At 39.2% G+C, this 20,622-nt stretch overlaps 1 protein-coding gene across 1 annotated transcript in view; it reads left to right on the top strand.

The window, feature by feature from the left end:
- Positions 1–20,622, top strand: part of BRIP1 (BRCA1 interacting helicase 1) — a 143,327-nt gene that overhangs the window by 23,594 nt on the left and 99,111 nt on the right.

Here is a 20,622-nt window from a genome sequence, read left to right as displayed (position 1 = left end):
GTAATTTGTCACTTATAGTTCAAGTTTTCCTAGCCCGGCACTGGTTCCTTTACCAGTTTCCATGTGTTTTAGCTCTGAAAAGTAAAATAAATTATTTCCCATATTCATCTATATGTCTCTCCAGTCTTTGGCTCAGTGATTTTCCCCTATGTTGTCTTCTCTCACTTATGAACCCAAGAGAAATTGTTTTTTGCTCTATTTTACTTATTTGGTAGTACTCATTGGTGATTTCCAAGCTCTTCAGATTTGGAAATGGAAACTGAAAGTCACCTTTGGCTACCTCTCAATAAATTTTAAGATCAGAAAATAATTTCTTCTTCCTTTTTTTCTAACCACTGATATCCTTCATTCTTTTATTGATCTGTAGTAATAATTTTCTATCTTGTATAAGTTTTTCTTCAGCTTTAAGGGCTCCATTCAATATTCAGTAGTTGTAATCCAGGAGTGTTGGTTATACGTTTTCTCTGCTATGGTTTTATCTTTAACTGAAAAAAAAAAAAACTGTGATACTGGGCCGCTGTTGTGACTTAGTAGTTGGGTACTTGCCCTGCATGTGTGTATGAGGTCCTGACATTGATCCCTGGCACAACATAGTCCCTGGGATCAGTCTCTGAGCATGAAGCTAGGAGTTGGTCCTGAGCCTCAAGTGGTATAAGACCACGGGATAGGACTGCCTTATATACATGAAGGTGAGAGATTGCTTCCCATTGTTATCCTATATGCTGAGTGTGATTCCACAAAGCTGGTGTCCCAACAAAAAGTGTGAGTGATTTCCGGCACACCACAGTTAAGTGTGTACACGTATCACAACTAAAGTGTGCAAACCCAGTAAGCACTGTGGTGTGCAAACCCAGTATGCACTGTTTAAGTGTGATCACTGGGAAGCACTGCAACTAAAGCATAAAGATATCTCCATCACCCTGTCATTATTACCAGGGGAAGGAAAAAGGGGGGAAATTGTGATCTATCACACATAACAAAATGTACCATTTTAACCATTGTTATTATTGTAGGGGGCCATGTCCACCAGTGCTTAGAGAGCAGGGTTATAACCGGTTGTGCTGGGAAGGAGAGAGGGGTGACATGGTGCTGCAGATGGGACCTAGAGATTCACACAAGGGGCTGGAGTGATAGCACAGCGGGTAGGGCATTTGCCTTGCACGCGGGCGACCCGGGTTCGATTCCCAGCATCCCATATGGTCCCCTGAGCACTGCCAGGAGTGATTTCGGAGTACATGAGCCAGGAATAACCCCTGTGCATCACCAAAAAGAAAAAAAAAATAGAGATTCACACATGCAGTGTGTGTGATTTACTACTTGAGCCAAGGCTCTTGTTCTAACCACTTTTTTGAGGGGGAGGAGGACTTTTCTGGGTCATACCCAGTAACGCTCAGAGGTTACTCCTGGCTCTGCACTCAAGAATTACTCTTGGCAGTGCTTAGAGGATTATTTGGGATGCTGGGGATTGAACCCAGGTCAGCATGTGCAAAGCAAATGCCTTAGCCTCTCTACTATCCCTCCAAGCCCATGTTCTAACCACCTATGTGTACTCTTCAGTGGCACTAAGTATAATTGTACAATTGTACAATTCTTACCATTACCCAATGTGGAACTTTCATATTTTCCATACTGAAACTCTTTCCCTGGTTTTGGCAACAGTAATTCTACTTTTTGTCTCTGTGGATTTGACTGGTCTATATTTAAGTAGAACCATAGTGTTTGTCTTTTTGTGTTTGGCTTATTTCACATTGCATATTGTCTTAAACACGTATTCATGGTATGGCATGTGTTTGAATTTTCTTTTCTTAATGGCTAAGAGACTAAGAGAGTCTCTTGCCTACGCGCCTGACTGTCTTCCCCGGGGCCCCTCAGAGGGGATGGGCTCTAGTTTCTCTCCCCGCCCCAAGCAGAGCTCCTGGCGGCCAAAGACCTCCAGAACCTAGCCACAGCCATGCTCAAGGCCCCTCTCCACACGTCCGGACAAGCCTCACACATGAAGGAACCGGCAGAGAAACCCAGGTGTGTGGGACCCAGGGCTGAGACCTCCAAGCCTGCTCGGATGGGGACTGGGCCTGTTCTGCCCAGATTTCTCATTTCCCAGTAGCTAGGTGGTCACACCCAGGGACTGCCCCCAGTGCCCTGTAATCCCATCAACAGCCAGCATCCAGAGACTTAAAAGCAAGCTCCCAGAAGCTACATCTTATAGCCTACTTCTCCTCTGGGAGAACCTAGCAAACTACCAGGAGTTTCCTGCCCACATAGGAGAGCCTCGCAAGGTCCCCATGGTGTATTAATATGCCAAAACCAGTAACAAGCTGGGTCTCATTCTCCTGACCCTGAAAGAGCCTCCAATGCAGCATTGTTGGGAAGATGAGTAAAGAGAGGCTTCTAAAATCTCAGGGTTAGGAGGAATGGAGATGTTACTGGAACTGCTTAAGAAATTTGACGATCAACAGGATGATGATGATGATGATGATGATGATGATGATGATGATGATGATGATGATGATGATGATGAAGAATGACTAAATAGTATTCTGTTCTACATACTGTCGTGTATTGCATGATGACAGGAATACCTTCAAATAAATGTGTTGTTAGGGGGCTGGAGCAATAGTTTAGAGGGTAGTTGCTTGCCTTGCATGCGGGAGACTCAGGTTCAATCCCCAGCCTCCCATGTGATCTCCCGAGCACCGCCAAGAGTAATTCCTGAGTGTGAATGCAGAGCCAGGAGTAACCTCTGAGCATCACCAGTTATGGCTTCAATCCCCTAAAAAATGTGTTGTTAGGTGATTTTGTTGTGACCCTATCATAGATGATACAAAAAACTTGGTGATATAGTCTACTGCATACTTAGGCAACATGGATATGCTTTTTGGGACCACTCTTAGATGTTCTATCTGTAGTTAGGTGGCATGTAACTGTATGCTGTATTTCGTGTATTTATGTTTCAGTAAACAGTTGGAATGTTTTTATCAATCAGCTATTTGAGTGTACATTCTCAGTCTTGATGCTTAACATGGGTTTTACACTACTTTAGTTGTGTTGCTTGCAATTTACGCTTGTGTGTTTAGGGTGTCATATTCCCTTATGACATTGTGATGTTTGTGCACGTTCTGATTGTAGTACTTGGGGGTCTGGGAGTCATGGTGGTCCTCAACAAATACTCACAAATGTTACACTCCTGACTGAGGAGCTTGCTCATCTTTTAGTTATGGTATTTTCTAGGGGATTATATACTTCAGTTTTGGTGCTTGCACATACCTGCTATTAGGCCTAAGATTAACACTGCTCAAATAACAGAGACCCCCAAGCAATAGTGTTTTGTGCATGTGGGCAACACTAGGGATCAAACTCATGACCTTATACATGCAAACTAGGTTTTCTGTTTTTTGTTTTTTAACCACTGAACCATCCCCGGGACTGTCTTTGTGTTATGTATCTAATTTTTGTTTTGGAGCCATATCCCATGATGCTCAGGAGTTAGTTCTGGCTCTTCCCTCAGGAATTACTTCTGGTTGTGCTAATAGAAACATATGGGATGCCAGGGATCAAACTTGGTCGACCACATGCAAGGCAAATGCCACACATGCTGTATTATCTCTCCCACCCCATGTATTAGTGTTTCTTTTTAAAAATTTCCTATTGATTATTGATTTTTGCTATCTTTTCATTGGCTTTCCCCCTTTAATTTCTTTACATCCTTTGCCTAAATAAAAATTTAAAAGTTATTATTCAAAAAATAACTTTTTGAACAGGCTTATTTTGCTATTGTTGAATTATAGGAGTTTCTTGTGTGTTCTAAATATATATCTCATTGGATATGTGATTTGCAGATATTTTTCTATTCTATATATTGCGTTCTCCTTTGGTCTTATAGTATGTTTTGACACATTTAAGAAATTTTTTCATAAAATCCAATTTAAATGTTTGCTTTTGTTTCCATTGGTTTGAAGTAATTTTTTAAAATTTTTTATTTATTTATTTATTTTTTTAAATTAATTTTATTGAATCACCATGTGGAGGGTTACATAGTTCTCAGGATTATGTCGGTTATACAATTCTCAAACACCCTTCCCTTCACCAGTGCCCATCTTCCATCACCAACCCCCCCAGTATACCTGCCGCCCCCTCCCACCTCCCCAGTCCCCACCCTTGTACATGATAAGTTTCACTTCGTTTATGCCTTATCTCGATTACATTCCATGTTTCAACACACAACTCACTACCGTTGTTGGGGTTTCCCCCAAAAAAGGAAAGCAGTCCTATTGCCAAGGAGGCATTTGATAGTTTTCCACTGCTAAGAATATAGAGATATTAAGTCCCGCTGTTTGTTACATAACTTTTCTTTTTCCCCCTTGCCCCGCGCCACCGAGTTCACGCCTGTTTAATAATCGCCACGCTGCCTGACAAGGGAAAAAAAACCAAAAAGGATGGTTATTTCCCGTCATCGGCAGGCGTGGGGCTCTGGCTTAGTTGATAGACTAGTAGAGTGTCTGCAAGCAGTTTCTGGAACCGAAGGTCTTGCGCTGGTATCGGCTCCGGCTCGAGATTCCACCAGCGTCCCACTGTTCCATGTACATAATTTTTCCCCTTATATCCCATTCCCACGCCACCAGGTCTGTTTGCTTAATGGACATCACACTGTAGTTGACGACACGCCACGTTTCTTCCCGAGAAAGAAGAAAATTTCTTCTCAGCCGCGTGGGGATATAGCTTAGTTCAGTCTAGAGAGATGGCTACCACTTTGATTGCCTTCAATATTTCAGCAACAGACTTACTATTCTTGTTAGGATCTCCCACAAAAGTCCGACCCATTAAAAAGGGACATATTACATATTGCTGATGCTAAGATGACATTAGGTCACGCGGCCGCAGCAGCGGCCGCGCGGTTTTGGGTTTCTGTATAAAGTCCAGGGAAAGTACAACCAGAAATAACATCACTACAAACTTTTACCCTTTTATGGTGCTCATAAGATGGAGAAGCCTAGAGAGAGGCTCGGCGTCTCCATTTTGCGCTCAGGAAAACCGCGGATCCTGCGCTGTGCTCAGGAGGGAGGAGTTGAGAGAGAGAGAGGTTAAAAGAATTGGGGGATGCCCGGTTCCCACTGTTTCAGCGCACCGTGGGGTCTCTGGTCCCATGCCGGAATTAGTTCAGTGGGCTGCTTGGAGTCCAAGGGCGCTTCCTTGGGCTCTTCCATCATGCTCGCTCCACAGCAGGGTCCAAAGGGCTTATTTATTTTTTTAAAATAAGAATTTTATTTTATTGAATCACCATGTGGAAAGTTACAATGCTTTCAGGCTTAAGTCTTAGTCATACAATGCTGAAACAACCATCCCTTCACCAGTGCCCATATCCCACCACCAAAAAAAAAAAAAACCACAGTACACCTCCCATCCCGCCCACCCCTGCACCCCCCCACCCCGCCTTGTAACTGATAAATTTCACTTTACTTTCTATTTACTTTGGTTACATTCAGTATTTCAACACAGACCTCACCATTATTGTTAGGAGCACCCCACTAGAGTGAGACCTGTTGTGAAGAGAAATGAGGTCGCGCGGCTGCTACCGTGTTTTGGATTTCTGTACTTTAACAACTAAGTCCAGGGAGATTTCTTCCGGATATTGGATCATTGCAAGCTTGTAAACCCCATCTGTGGTCGTCATAATATGGCAGTCTCCATGCCCTTCAGCCCCGGGAAGGGAAAGGCGAGAGAGAGAAATACCTTTCCCCTCCTGGGTGGGCATGAGGTTGAGGCTTAGTTCTCAGGCTGGAGACATTCTGCAAGTAGCTGCCCATGTTGATAGTGGTTTAGCTGGGTCTGGATTCACGCTCGTTTAGCTGCGGAGGGGCCGCACATGAGTGTGGCCCCCGGGATCACATCTCGGCAGTGGTAGGAGGGGCCGGTGCCTCCGGAAGTAATTTTTATAGTTTTAACTCTTGGATTTATTTTTAGGTTTTTTTTTTTTTATATATAGTATAAGGTTAGAGTCCAGTTTCATTATCTTACATGTGAATATATCTTTTCCAGCACTGTTAGTTTCTGTATTTCCTTTTTTTGGGGTCTGTATGTTTATATACACTTGGTTGTGTCATAGTATGCTTTGAGATCAGGAAGTAAGTGTAAAATTTCTAGCCTCGTTCTTTTAAAGTTATTTTAGCTTTTCAGGATCCCTCAACATTCCATATGAGTTTTAGAATGGATTTTTTAATTTCTGCAAAAAATGACTTTGGAATTTTTATATGAATTATCACATTTAGTTTTGAAAGACATTTTCTGTGAATATTGATTTTCAGATTGATATTTTCTTTCATATAGCATTTAAAGATTTCTTTGTTATTTTGTAAATTTCTAAAGAGTAGACTGTTAGCTTTTAAGATTTCATCTTTGCTTAGCTCAGCAATTAAGAGATATCTTGGCATTTGTGTGTGTATGTATGTTTGTAGTTCTTTTGTGTGTGTGTGTGTTTGTGTTTATAGTTCTTGAGTTTGATTAAACTTCTTGCATTTATGGGTTTCAGTTTTTATTAGAAAAAAATCTACTTATATATTCCTTCTTATATATGACACACATACATGTGCATCTACACACACATATACAAATTAGAATCTTTGATCTTTTCCTGCTTGATTGGTTAAAAAGTGCTATCCAGTTATACTTTTTTTTTTTTTTTTGGGTCACACCCGGCGATGCACAGGGCTTACTCCTGGCTCTGCACTCAGGAATCACTCCTGGCGGTGCTCAGGGGACCGTATGGGATACTGGGAATCGAACCCGGGTCAGCCGCATGCAAGGCAAACGCCCTACCCGCTGTGCTATTGCTCCAGCCCCTATGTATTGTTATTATGAGTAGATTCTTATTATGAGTGAAGTCTTAATAAGACTTAAATAATAATATCTTTTGCCTAATAGGTACTGGTCTTTTTTTTTTCACATGGGTTCCTTAGTATTAAATGAGTGCCATACTTGTGTTATAAATTGTGTAAAAATTTGGGCCAGAGCCTTAGTTGAGTGGGTGGGATGCTACCTTGCATGTGACTAACTCAGATTCGATCCCCATCATCCCATATGGTTCTCTGAGCCTCCTAGGAGTGATCCCTAAAAACAGAGCCTAGAATAAGCACTGATCACTGTCTTCTGTGGAGCCCCTGCACCCCCTCAAAACAAAAACAAAAAAGACCAAATAGCAAATATTTTGCTCCACTAGGTACTGGTATTTTGACTTATTAACAGTGCTTTTTTATTATGCAGGAAGTTTTGGGCTTTTTGAGAGTGGGGAGGGGCCCATAATGGACTGCGTTCAGAGACCCATATGGGGTTCCCTGGGAACTGAACCCAGGTTGGCTGCATACAAGGCAAGTGCCATACCTACAGTAGTCTTTGTGTATGTATGCCCCATACATCTAGAATTATTGTTTTATTCTTTATTAGTGATATTGCTCTTTTGCTATTTTTGGTGAAAGTTATCTAGATTTGGATTAGGGTCGATGTTGTACTTGTTTTATAAAAATGAATTTGTAGGGCTAAAATTTAGCTCAGTGGTAGAGTACTTGCTTTATATGTGTGGAGCCCTGGGTTCCACACATATAAACTTGGCACAGAGAGAGGTAGGGAGGACAGAAGGAGGGAACTTCTGATAGATATGGCTCAGGTTGTAGAGCACATGCCAGAGATATAGAAGGTCCTGAGTTCGGTCCCAATACTACTTGCCTCATCCCTCATACCCAGCATCACTGGGTATGCCCCCTAGAGAATGCATTTGCACTCTTTTTTATTATTAAATTGTTCTGTGAAAGAAATTTCATAGAGAGGACAGTGTAATGAACCTTCTGTGTCTACCACTTAGCTTTAACAATTGAGAATATTCTGCCATTTTAACATACCCATATATTTACCTTCTGCTATTTTTTTATTCCCATTTGGGGGAGTATTAATGGAGGCAGCGGAGAGGAACAGGAACATTTTAAAGCAATTATCAAATATATCTACTTAATCGTAAATAATTTAGTATGTATTTTTAACAGATAAAAAATTAAATAATGAATAATATCAATTTTTTGTTATTACTGTCATTGTTTAAAAATATAATTTTAGATTTGATTTTCTTGTTTTGTTTTGTTTAGTTTTATTTAGGAGCCACATCTGGCCATGTTCAGTGGCTGTTCCTGGCTTTGTGCTCAGGAGTGATCCTTGGTGTGACACCATATATTGTGACAGTGATTCGAATTGGGGTCATTGGGATGCACGGCAAGTGCCTTAACCACTGTACGATCTCTCTGGCCCCAGATTTGACTTTTTAAAAATCATATAAGGTACCTGTATGACATATTCTTTAAGAAAGATGCCATTGGCTGAAAACACAGTTATTTTGCCCTGTAGGATTTCTCATATTTAGTATTTGTTTTATTTTATTCTCATCATTTGTGATAGTCCTCTCCATAAATTTCTATAATATCAGGACTGGAGAGATAGTGCAGCAGGTAGGGTGCTTGCCTTGTATGAAGCCAACCTAGGTTCAATCTCAGTATCCCATATGGTCCTCCAAGCCCCATCAGGAATAATTCCTGAGTGCAAAGCCAGGAATAACCCTTGAGCATTGCTGGGTGTGGCCCCCAAACAAAAACAAACAAACAAAAATTTGTAATAATAGATTGGAGGATTATTTGGATTCAGTTTTGCTTTTGCTTTTTGTTTTCTGTTTTTGTCCTTATTTTGAGGAGACATCCAGCAATGCTCAGGGACTAACCCTCGATCTGTTCTCAGTGGTCATTCCTGACTATGTTAGGGGGCATATGCAGTGCTGAGTATCAAATCAGGCGTGACTTCAGTTAAGAAAAGTGCTTTATTCACTGTACCATCTTCTGGCACCTGCTTTTTGTTTCTGGGGATTAATACAAAGTGTATTACTATTAAATAAGTTAGGAGGCAAACGATGTCAGTCGTTAATCTTTAAAATGTATCAGGATTATGTTTTGGTGTCATCTAATTTTCTTCCGCATGCTCTTTTTTGTGGGGTGGGGATAGTGCCATAACCAGCTGTGCTCAGGATATACTCCAAGCTGAGTATTTAGGGAATCTCTCTTCATAGTGTTCGGGACCATATGGGTTATTGGAGATTGAAACTGGGTCTGCTGCATGCAAGGCAATTGCCCTACCTGCTATATTATCACTCCGGCTCATCTTGTACATACTTTCAATGACTGCATTGCATTCTATTGATTTGAGCTAGTCTATAATTTGTTTGCATTTCTCCTATGACTGGATTTTTATTTATTTTTAATTTTTTATTATCATTTTTGAAGTATAATTTCCACTTTATTTTCCGCAAGAAGAATTTCTTCAATCCTTAAGATCTGTAGTTGCCTTACCTGGGTTTTGGTGGAGGTCTTGGGGTAGCATCCGGAGGTGTAAACCTCAGTGGGGGTGTTTGATCCTTGCAGTCTTTATGAGAACAGTTCCTTACTACCTTGTATTGAATGGCACAACTCACACAACTTCACATACAGCTTGGGAAGCATGTAAGTGTCCAGAAGAGAGAATACAAACCCTGACTTAGGAAATGGCCTTCACAGCTTCTAATGACAAACTTTCTTTTTTATATTTTTAAAAAATGAATCACTGTGAGATACAGTTACAGACTTACAAACTTGCTTGATTAAGTTTCCTTCCATCATCAGTGTTTCCAGTATCCCTCCTCCCACCCCACTCTTCCCCTCCCCCCACTAGCCTCTGTGGCAGGCACATTCCCTCTTACTCTCTCTCTCCTTCTTGGTGTTATGGTTTGCAATACAGGTACTAAGCGGCCACCATGTGCGGTCCATAGTCTACTTTCAGCACACACCTACCATCCCAAGCAAACCCTCCAACCGTCCCTTCTCTATCCCAGCCTAATGACAAACTTTGGGCACACACCTGGCGCACACAGTTGGTGCAGCGAATGGGCTGAACGTGGCCCTCATCTTGGAAGTGAAGATATGAAAAATAGAGTGTTTTTCATTCTCTTTCCCAATCACTTAATTTTATTTTATTGAAGACTCGAAGACTAATTGAAGAATATTTTTTTAATTAATAGAGGAGTACTGCTGTTTATTCAGCCATTGATTAAGCTGTTTAAATTGGATATGAACTCCACATTACTTTTTTTTTAATTGAATCACTGTGAGATAATTACAAAGCTTTCATGTTAGAGATTCAGCCATACAGTGATCGAACACCCATCCCTCCACCAGTGCACTCTTTCTACTGCCATGTCCCCATAATATTCCCCACCCCCTCATCCCAATCCTCAGCCTGCCTCCGTGGCAGGCAATTTCCCCAATACTCTCCAAAATTTTCTGTGGATATCATGTGAGCTAGTAAGTCAGAAGGAGAAGAACAAAAACCAGATGATCTCACTCATTTGTGGAATGGAGAGAGACAAAATCAGGGAATAAACAGTATGGAACAATGACAGACTCTTGTTCTTGTTCTTTTTCTTTTTTTTTTTTTTTGCTTTTAGGGTCACACCTGGCAATGCACAGGGGTTACTCCTGGCTCTGCACTCAGGAATTACTCCTGGCGGTGCTCAGGGGACCATATGGGATGCTGGGAATCGAACCCGGGTCGACCACATGCAAGGCAAACGCCCTACCCGCTTTGCCATTGCTCCAGCCCCCAACTCTTGTCCTTGGATTATGTCACTGTCATCCCGTTGCTCATCGATTTGTTCGAGCGGGCACCAGTAATGTCTCTCATTGTGAGACTTATTGTTACTGTTTTTGGCATATCGAATACAACTTGGGTAGTTTGCCAGGCTCTGCCATGCGGGTGTGATACACTCAGTAGCTTGCCAGGCTCTCTGAGAGGGGCGGAGGAATCGAACATGGGTTGGCCACGTTAAAGGTGAACTCCCTGCTGCTGTGCTATCGCTCCAGCCCCTTTGGATTATAAAATTTATTAACAAATAGTAAGAAGAAGAGTTGAGGAAATGAAGATTAGACTACAGTTGATGCAATGATGGTGGTGGAGATTCATGGGCACTTTGGTGTTGGTGGTGTACAGTGACTTTGTACACCGATACTGGTGCCCGCCCGAGCAAATTGATGAGCAACAGGATGACAGTGATATAGTGATTTTTAAATTTTTTAAAGATTTTGGGGCTGGAGCGATAGCACAGCGGGTAGGGCATTTGCCTTGCACTCGGCCAACCCAAGTTCGATTCCCAGCATCCCATGTGGTCCCCTGAGCACCGCCAGGGGTGATTCCTGGGTATATGAGCCAGGAGTAACCCCTGTGCATTGCCGGGTGTGACCCAAAAAGCAAAAAAAAAAAAATTTTTTTTTAAAGATTTTAAAAGATTTTTAAAAGATTTGCTGAAGAAAGCTTGGTAAATAGTAAAATACCAGAACAGAGAAAACATGCAGTCCCAAGGGACTAACATGTTAAATGTTGAGCCTTTTGTGTGTGTGTATATAATAATTTTTTTTTCTCCCTGAGATTGATTGCCTCTACCTTACAACCCATCAAATGTGGTGTGCTACTCTTGGTACATCAGTGGTGTAGAGTATGAGATGTTGTGTGGCTGCAAATGCAGTCATGTATTCCAAGAATTCTAAAATTTTAAATACTTAAGGTTAATTTGTTTTGTTTTTTAACTTGAGGTTAATTTGTTTTTTGTTTTTTTTTTTGGACTGGATTGTGACTTTGGAGTCTAGAGGCATCTCTGGCATGTCACTCTGTGTTCCTCTCTTCCTAGAGATTTATTTGTTAATAAATCTCTGGATCATGGCTGTTATATGGCACCAGAGGCCTTCCAGGCTACCAGAATCACAAGGAGATGGGGGGAGGTTCCCATTTCTGACTCCATATGAGACTGGATATTTCAGGCACAAATCCTGCGTATCTGGGTTTTTCAGCAAATTGACTCATGGATGAAGCTCCATGGACGAGCCAGTGGAGACTGACTCTGGCCCTTTTCTTGTGGGAGTGGGGTGTGGATGGTGGGGAAAGATGATAATCTTATTACTTATAAGGTGGGTGATACTTGGAGACTAAGATATCTGAATATCTTATTCCGTAACAACTTTTCACCCTTATTTAAAATTCTGTCATTCAATTTGCAAGTTTCAGCTGGCTTCCTTTTTTAAGGAAGACCTTTCTTCCATCCACATCCCCCTATGCTTTCCTTTGATTCTTTTTTGTGTTCTGTTGTTGTTACTACTGTTGTTCTATATTTCCATGACATTGATTAGTGTGATTCATCACTATATTTTCAGACTCGTTAGTATAGTCACATCTGTGTAAAAAGCTATTTATTCTAGGGTAAATTTTGCTTTTTTAACAAGTTGTTTGCCTTTTCAATATGTTATTCTTTTGAGAATTCTTTAAAATAAGATTTTTGTACTATAAATTTAGACAAAATTATACCATCTTGTGTCTTTATAATTCTACTGAAACATAAACTTTGTAGAAACTGGGGCAACTGTGTTAAGGAATTCCCATTTATACTAGGCAAGAAAGTAAACAGTAAGTGGAGAGTAGGGTAACAAACACTTATGGTATCAAAAAACAACCGTGAAAAGGATCTGTCTTAATGTGCTAGCCCATTGCAGTTTAACATATTGCTTACAACCTTCACAATAGAATTTGAGTGACTTCAGTTACACATTCCAGGAGACTGGCAGTCTGTTACAATCAGAGTCTGAACTTTAGAGCAGGCTAATTTACAGCGATGGGATGAAGAAAGTTGTGGATTTGTATTACAGACTCTCACCTGACACTGTATCTGATCCCTTACCTGCTGATTGACATCTTGAATGAGCTCTTTGAAGCAAGTTCCAGCTTAATTAAAACGTTTGCTTGGTTAGCAGTGATCTGTGAAAGCCTGTGATAAATATTGAATCAGGTTCACCTGCTGGTTGCTGTGAGTGGATAAACAGCTGCTTTGTGCAGTTTAATCATGAAACAGTGGCAGTAGACAACTACTACTGTTTGAAATTTTAAAAAAGAATAGTTGAAAAGGTATAGTTATGTCACTTTTGCTATCTTACTAGAGTGTGTGCTTATGTGAGATTTTGCACAATAGGCATCCAGTACCTGTTTAGATGGCTTTGACAACAACAAGAAGTTGATAAAGATTAACAATGAAGTTTCCTTTTATTTAATGTCTCAAATATGCTCATTGACTCTTTATTTTTTTACACTACTGGCTTTTTATGTGCTGTATAATTTTTAGAGTAGTATTTTGCTATTTTGCCAAGCTAAGTGGTAGATGAAAGTGATCTTGTTAAAACTTTTAAGATTTAAAGTTAAGAACCTCAAATTTTTCATTTATTTTGTAGCAATTTGAAGGATTCTATTACTTTTTCATCTGCAAAATGGAGTTAGAAATATACATTAGTGAACTGCTATAGAACTGTTATTTGGTAATTAATAGAAGCTTATAAGCACTGAAATAATCTTTATAAAATTATCATCCTTGCATAATTGGCTTGGTTCTTCCTTTACAAATGTGTTTGGCTAAGGTAGTTATTAAGAAAATGGCTGTTTTCATTTTTTACATTATAAAATTAAAAATAAATTCTGGAATAAAGTCCTCACCCAAATATGCCACAACTTTCTTTGAGCACTTGATGAAAGATTCTCAAAAGTCACTTTTTAGTGTTTTTCTTTTTTCTTTTTGGGTTACACCCGATGATGCTGAGGGGTTATTCCTGGCTCTGCAGTCAGGAATTACTCCTGGCGGTACTCAGGGGACCTTATGGGGTGCTGGGAATTGAACCCTGGTCGGCCGCATGCAAAGCAGACGCCCTACCCACTGTGCTATCACTCTAGCCCCAAAAGTCACTTTTTAGAAACACAAAAATATGCTGGTAGTTTCTGGGTGATCTCAAACCATCTGTAATAATATAGGGCTTTAAGTGATAAACCTATTTCATTCCAAGTTAGGTTAAAAATTGACAAGGAGGGATTAAAATGAAAGCTATTTGCTATTATTAAGCAGCTGAGGTGGATCCAAAATAGAGTAATTTTTTTGCACTTTTTTTTGGTAATAATTTTAATGTTTTTCAGATATATTCTTTTTTTTGGGGGGGTCATACCTGGTGATGCTCAGGGGTTACTCCTGGCTCTGCACTCAGGAATTATTCCTGGCGGTGCTCACCATATGGGCAGTAGAGGACCATATGGGATGCTGGGGATCGAACTCAGGTTGGCCACATGCAAAGCAAACGCCCTACCCACTGTGCTATTGCTCTGGCCCCCAGATATATTCTTAAATACAATCCTTAACTCCAGGGATTTTCTACAATAATGGAAATTCCTAATTCTTGTCATAAAGTTTTTATAGTATTATTCATATTAATTTATTTGGGACCTTATAGAAAGAATAAATTTTAATCAGCCTGTTCAGTTTTTAAAAAAATATTTATATGTGTTACAAATAGTGCTGCTTCATATTTTTTTCAGTATAATTGAAGAAGGTCCACAATTATCTGTTTTTCTGTTTACATCCTTGCTTTTCTCACTATTAAAATAGTGCTGCAAAGACTGTTCTTGTTATATCTTTCCTTTTTTTTTATGTCATGATGGTGTCAATCAGTGGTTGTACATTTGTGATGCTTGAAGGCATCATTCTTCGATTGCTGGTCTGTGGACCACTATAGTTCTGCAAATGGAGGAAGGTTAAAAAACCATTGAATTACCACCTTGATTATAGCTACCAGTCCATGGATGTATGTGTAATAGGTACCGGTTCTTTTTTTTTTTTTTTTGCTTTTTGGGTCACACCCAGCGATGCTCAGGGGTTACTCCTGGCTTTGCACTCAGGAATTGCCCCTGGCGGTGCTTGGGGGACCATACGGGATGCCGGGGATCGAACCCGGGTCAGCCGAGTGCAAGGCAAACGCCCTACCCACCATGCTATCGCTCCGGCCCCGGTACCAGTTCTATTAAAGAATGCTGTAAGGAATCTCCTTCAGCAATACCTGGGATCACACTTAGGATGTGGTGTGGTGCTAGGGATTAAACACAGAACCCCTTTTGTAAATGCCTTTATGTGCAAGGATTCTTCTAATATGTAAACTAGTTTAGAATTTTTTTTTTTTTCTTTTTGGGTCACACTGGGCGATGAACAGGGGTTATTCCTGGCTCTGCACTCAGGAATTACTCCTGGCAGTGCTCAGGGGACCATATGGGATGCTGGGAATCGAACCCGGGTTGGCCGCTTGCAAGGCAAACGCCCTACCCGCTGTGCTATCACTCCAGCCCCTAATATGTAAACTAGTTTAAAGCAGTATTTCTCAACCTGTTTTCTGACTGTGGTGACCCCCTTACAACCTTGTTTCATTCCTGTGCCCCATACCATCATCCTATCTCTTGTATCCCTAGTCTCATGCTATGGCTCTCCATTTATGTGATTTTTCACCCCTAGTTTCCTTGGAATACCTAGGGGCTCATAGGAGGCCATTTGCTCCCCAGTTGAGAAATGTGGATTAAAGAATTCATATATCTTTGATTTCTTCGATCACCACTTTGCTCTCCAAAGTTGATGTGCGACTTTAAATTTGGATTAGCAAATGGAGGAGAATCACCTCCTATCATCTTTAATACCTGCTCTGATGTTTGTGAAATGAAATGTAGTTATGGTTTTAATTTTCATTAAAATGTGTGTGCTATTTGTTCCCAAGAAATTTGTTTTTAACCATTTGTGCTTTTGGTATATTTTTAAGAAATTCTCTACATTGGGATCATAAAATATCCTGTGTAGGGACAGAGATCACATGGGTCACCAAAAAAACCCTTTACTCTCTGATCCTTTGTGGGAAAAATTTGTTAATGCTTGCTCTAAATAATCATTTAATTTAGAGTGTTGTTGTTTTTGTTCGTTTGTTTGTTCATTTTGGTTTGTTTTGGTGCCATACCTGATGATGCTCAGGGGTTACTACTGGCTTTCCACTCAGGAATTACTATTGGGAGTTTTCAGGAGACAATACAGGATGCCGGGGATTGAACCCAGATCAGCTGTGTTCAAGTCAAGTCCCCTTCCCTCTGTACTATCGGTCTGCCCCCAAGTTGTTGTTGCTGTTTTGTTTTCTCCATGGAACATAGTGTGAATCTTGAAAAGTATTTTATTTTAATGTCTACTAGTCCTGATTTCATATTTCCTTTCTTTCTTTCTTTCTTTCTTTCTTTCTTTCTTTCTTTCTTTCTTTCTTTCTTTCTTTCTTTCTTTCTTTCTTTCTTTCTTTCTTTCTTTCTTTCCTTCCTCCCTCCCTCCCTCCCTCCCTCCCTCCCTCCTTTCTTTCTTTCTTTCTTTCTTTCTTTCTTTCTTTCTTTCTTTCTTTCTTTCTTTCTTTCTTTCTTTCTTTCTTTCTTTCTTTCTTTCTTTCTTTCTTTCTTTCTCTTTCTCTCTTTCTTTCTTTCTTTCTTTGGGGGGTTACACCCGGTGATGCACAGGGATTACTCCTGGCTCTCTCTGCACTCAGGAATTACCCCTGGGCGGTGCTCAGGGAACCATATGGGATGCTGGGAATCAAACCTGGGTCAGCCTCGTGCAAGGCAAATGCCCTACCCTCTGTACTATTGCTCCAATCCCTCTTTTTCTTTTTTGAGCCACACCTGGTTTCGCTGCACACACACTCCACCATAGCTTCCTTTTTAAAATTTTTAAATTTTTTTCTTGTAAAATGTTTTTTTTTAATCTTGTTTATTTATTATTAAAACTGCCCCCTCCCCATTCCACTCCTGTCCCATTCCTTCCCATTTAAAAAAAAAAAATTATTTCATAAATTAGTTCACATTTGATTACATTTAATATTCAAACACCAGTCCCACCACCATTATATCTTCCCACCACCATATTTCAGATTTTTCCATCCCGAACCCCAACCCCTGCCCCGAAGCAGGACCAAAATAATTTATTTTGTATTGTTTGTTATGAAAAACCCATAACATAGCTTCCTTTTAGAACTCCCTAGATTTGAAATTAGAAAAACATTTCATAGCTTCCTTTTAGAACTCCCTAGATTTGAAATTAGAAAAACAACTTCTCTGATGATGAAATAGCTCTGTTCTCTTATTATTTTTCATTTCTAAACTTTTAATCACCATGTTCACTTTTATGTTTCAAGTACTACTGTGATGAAAAGTTTGACAAGGTTGAAAAACTTTAGAGGTTGGTGTCAATCTACTTAAACTAATAATTATCAGTTTGTAAAAAGAAGGGTGGCAAGGACTCAACACTTGACCTTTTGCTTTTTGAGTGAACAATAGCCTCACCCTTCAGAAAATGTCTATGTATATTAAGGCAAGAGAAAATAGCAAGAAATTGCTGCAAACATTTTCTAAAAAAATCTTTGGTTGTTGAACTAAGTTTTGGTTATTATGAATTTGGTTATTATGAATTTGCTTATTGTAGCCTTAAAGTGTGTTTTTAAGCAGTCGACTCCAGTGCACTCCTGTATAAGGAAATAAAACAACTGGCAAGTCCACATAGATCTCTTATGTTTCTTTTTAAATAATAGAAGATTTTTACTATACTTGAAAGTAGTGCACTTGCCTTTTACAAATATGAAAGTATATACTCTATGAGGGCTGGAGTGATAGCACAGCGGGTAGGGCGTTTGCCTTGCACGAGGTCCACCTGAGTTCTATTCCCAGCATCCTATATGGTCTCCTGAACACTGCCAGGAATAATTCTTGAGTGCAGAGCCAGGAGTAATCCCTGTGCATCACCGGGCGTGACCCAAAAAGAAAAAAAAAAGTACATACTCTATACAGACATTTCATAGACATGAAAGAAAAAGCTTATCTCTTTTGATTCTGACACTCAATATGGCCACTTCGGATGTTGGGGGAAGCCCAGGTGCTTTATTTTCCTTGAATTCAGATATATATTAAATAATTAAATTTTATATTCCAATTTCTTAATACAATCTCTATCATGTAAGAAACACGTTAATAATAAGACACTCTTCTGAAAGATAAACTGGATCATTTATTAGAGGAAGAAATGCCTAATGTATTTATTTTTGTTCATCTCTTGTTTCAAAAAGTTATGTCAAAAAGTAGGTCTCATAAAGACACTAAAAAGTGGTAGCCTATTGGATTGGAGAGTAGTACTTCTTTTCATTGTTATTTTTTGGATTCTTTCTCTCCCTATCATGAAAATTTGAAATTTTCTAACTTGGGTGAATAATTCTGTTTTGTTATCAAATAAATGTCTTTTTTGAAGTCTATTCTATCGCCATATTCATTGTTTTTCATTTTCCAAATGAGATTATATCAAATCCTTTTCAATGGAAACTTTAGCAGACCACATCTGAATAAATTCTCTTTTATATTGTAAAGGAAAAAGAATTAACTTACTTTCTTAATTTCTATTCTGTTTTCTTCATTACCCACTGAAAAATAATCATCCTTTTTGCAGTGTCTTTTATTAAATTAGTCAATACATTTTTATTTAAGACATCCTGTTTTGATACCTTTCTTCTACAGCAGCTTGATTCTCATCTTCCTTCACTTCAAGATGACCCTAGAGAGCAGAGCGGGTTCACTCACGCCTCTCCATGGTGGCCATGGAAAGGAGTATGATGTAATCCTTTAGACCAAGCAACTTTAGTACCTGAGTGGCCACAGTCTTTGGTCATGGCAAAAAGTCATCCTTGAGTCAGCCTCAATAATAATTACTTTGGAACACTTTATTTATTTATTTTGGCGACACACTGGGCGGTGCTTGGGGGTTAATTTTGTTGTTACTCAGGGGGCCATGTGTACCAGGGATTGAACTTTCAGAATGTTTTAAAACTCAACAAACTAAAAACACTTAATATAAAATTAACCAATGTTCATATTTTTTTCTCATATTTGGGGGAAAAAATAAATTTAAGTAACTAAATGAAGCTACTCAGACGGGAAACATTTTCTGAAATAAGTTTTTTATCTTTTACTTTTTAAGCATAGCAACTAAACTAACACTTTAAGATAAGCAGACCTCTTCTAACAAAGTTATTGGTGCCAAGCTCACCCTTTTTTCATAAAATCAAAAAAGTTTGAGGGGCCTAGAATGTAGTAGAATGTAGGAATAGAGCTCATGCCTGTCAAGTGTGAGGTCCTGGATTTAACCATCATTACAAAAAAGGAAAAAAAATTAAGTTTGAATACAAAGCAGTAAGTTATAGTTTTTGTAATTATATCATATTATAACAAATATATATGTAAATGTCTGAATTCTGCATATTAGACACTAAATTATTTTTGGCAGTTGGTTGACTTGCATGTTTCTGTATTTGAATTTTTGGTTACAAGAAAAGTGGAATTAAAAAAAAAAGTGGAATTAAAATACAGGGATTAAGTGAAAAGTTCTAAGTGGAATTGATTTTGAAAAGTGTTGAGTTAGAAAGCAGTTTTAGGAGTTGGGGAGATAATATATACTAGGTAAGGCTCTTGCCTTTGCATGCAGCCTACCAGGGTTTGATCCCCAGCACTCTATATAGTCTCCTGGGCCCCGCCAGGAGAGATCCCTGAGTGCAGAGCTAAGAGTAAGTCCTGAGTACAGCCAGGTGTGGCCCAAAATACAAAACAAAAAAGTTTTATAAACCTTAAGAAAAACTACATTTTTGAATTACACTATGCATGGCCATATATTTATCTCCATATCATTATGTTGGGCCCTGACATTCCAATATTCAGAATCAATTTAAAATAAATAGTTTTATTTCTCTTATTATTGTACATATGAAAAGACTGAAGGTTTGAAGAGTAATTTTGCTACCTCAAGTTTTCTTTAGCTCTTTTATTATTGTTTATTAATTAATGTGAACTTTGCAAAGGCCCGAAAGGGAATTTGGTCAGTAATATCATGATATAATTTGCATTCCATTTTCTGTGACCATAAATTGCTAGATATTGCGACATATGTAACATAAGCCACATGTCAGCTGTTTCCTGCCTCACTATTGACAAGAGCCCCATTCATAACTCTTCTTTTTATCCTTTCAGTGAATAAGTAATTATTCAATATAGAAGGCAGGATATTTGGAACTGGCTATTTAATGTGGCAGCACTCTGTAATGAAATCTGCTGTTACTGGCAACCTGAGAGGGGAATGTAACAATTCCAGCATGGCTGTAACTTCATCTGCTTTGACTGACTGTTTATTTGGCACATCAGTGAACCTTTTATCCCAGTGAGTGACAGCTCCAGAAGGGTCACATTTACATCCATTCTATCATGTATTGTAATATTTAATGGGGGACAAGGTTGAGCGAGACTGGGAGTAATTTGAACTTGCTTTTCCACGGAGTTGAGGCTAAAAGACAGCTTGATACCCAGTGTTGTGGTGTAACATGCTATGACTTAGCATTTGTTTATGAAGGCTAATCTTACTGATTATAATTTTTAAAAATTTTCAGTTAAATGGTGCATTTGTTTTACTAAATTAAAACTCTCTCGTACAAACTCTCTTACGCTACTGTGCTTTTAGTCTTCCTCACCCACCACTGCCATCAGTACCTACTTCTATAAACAATATCGTAGTATTTTTTAAAATGAGGCTGTATTCTGTATAGTAATTAAAGTTGAGGAGGAAGTGGTTAAGAGCTTATGGATTCTAATATGTAGCATTAGGGGTTTTTTTAGAGT

Source organism: Sorex araneus, chromosome 3, assembly GCF_027595985.1.
Source record: "Sorex araneus isolate mSorAra2 chromosome 3, mSorAra2.pri, whole genome shotgun sequence".
NCBI lineage: Eukaryota > Metazoa > Chordata > Mammalia > Eulipotyphla > Soricidae > Sorex > Sorex araneus.
This window is presented reverse-complemented; position numbering and strand designations above follow the sequence as displayed.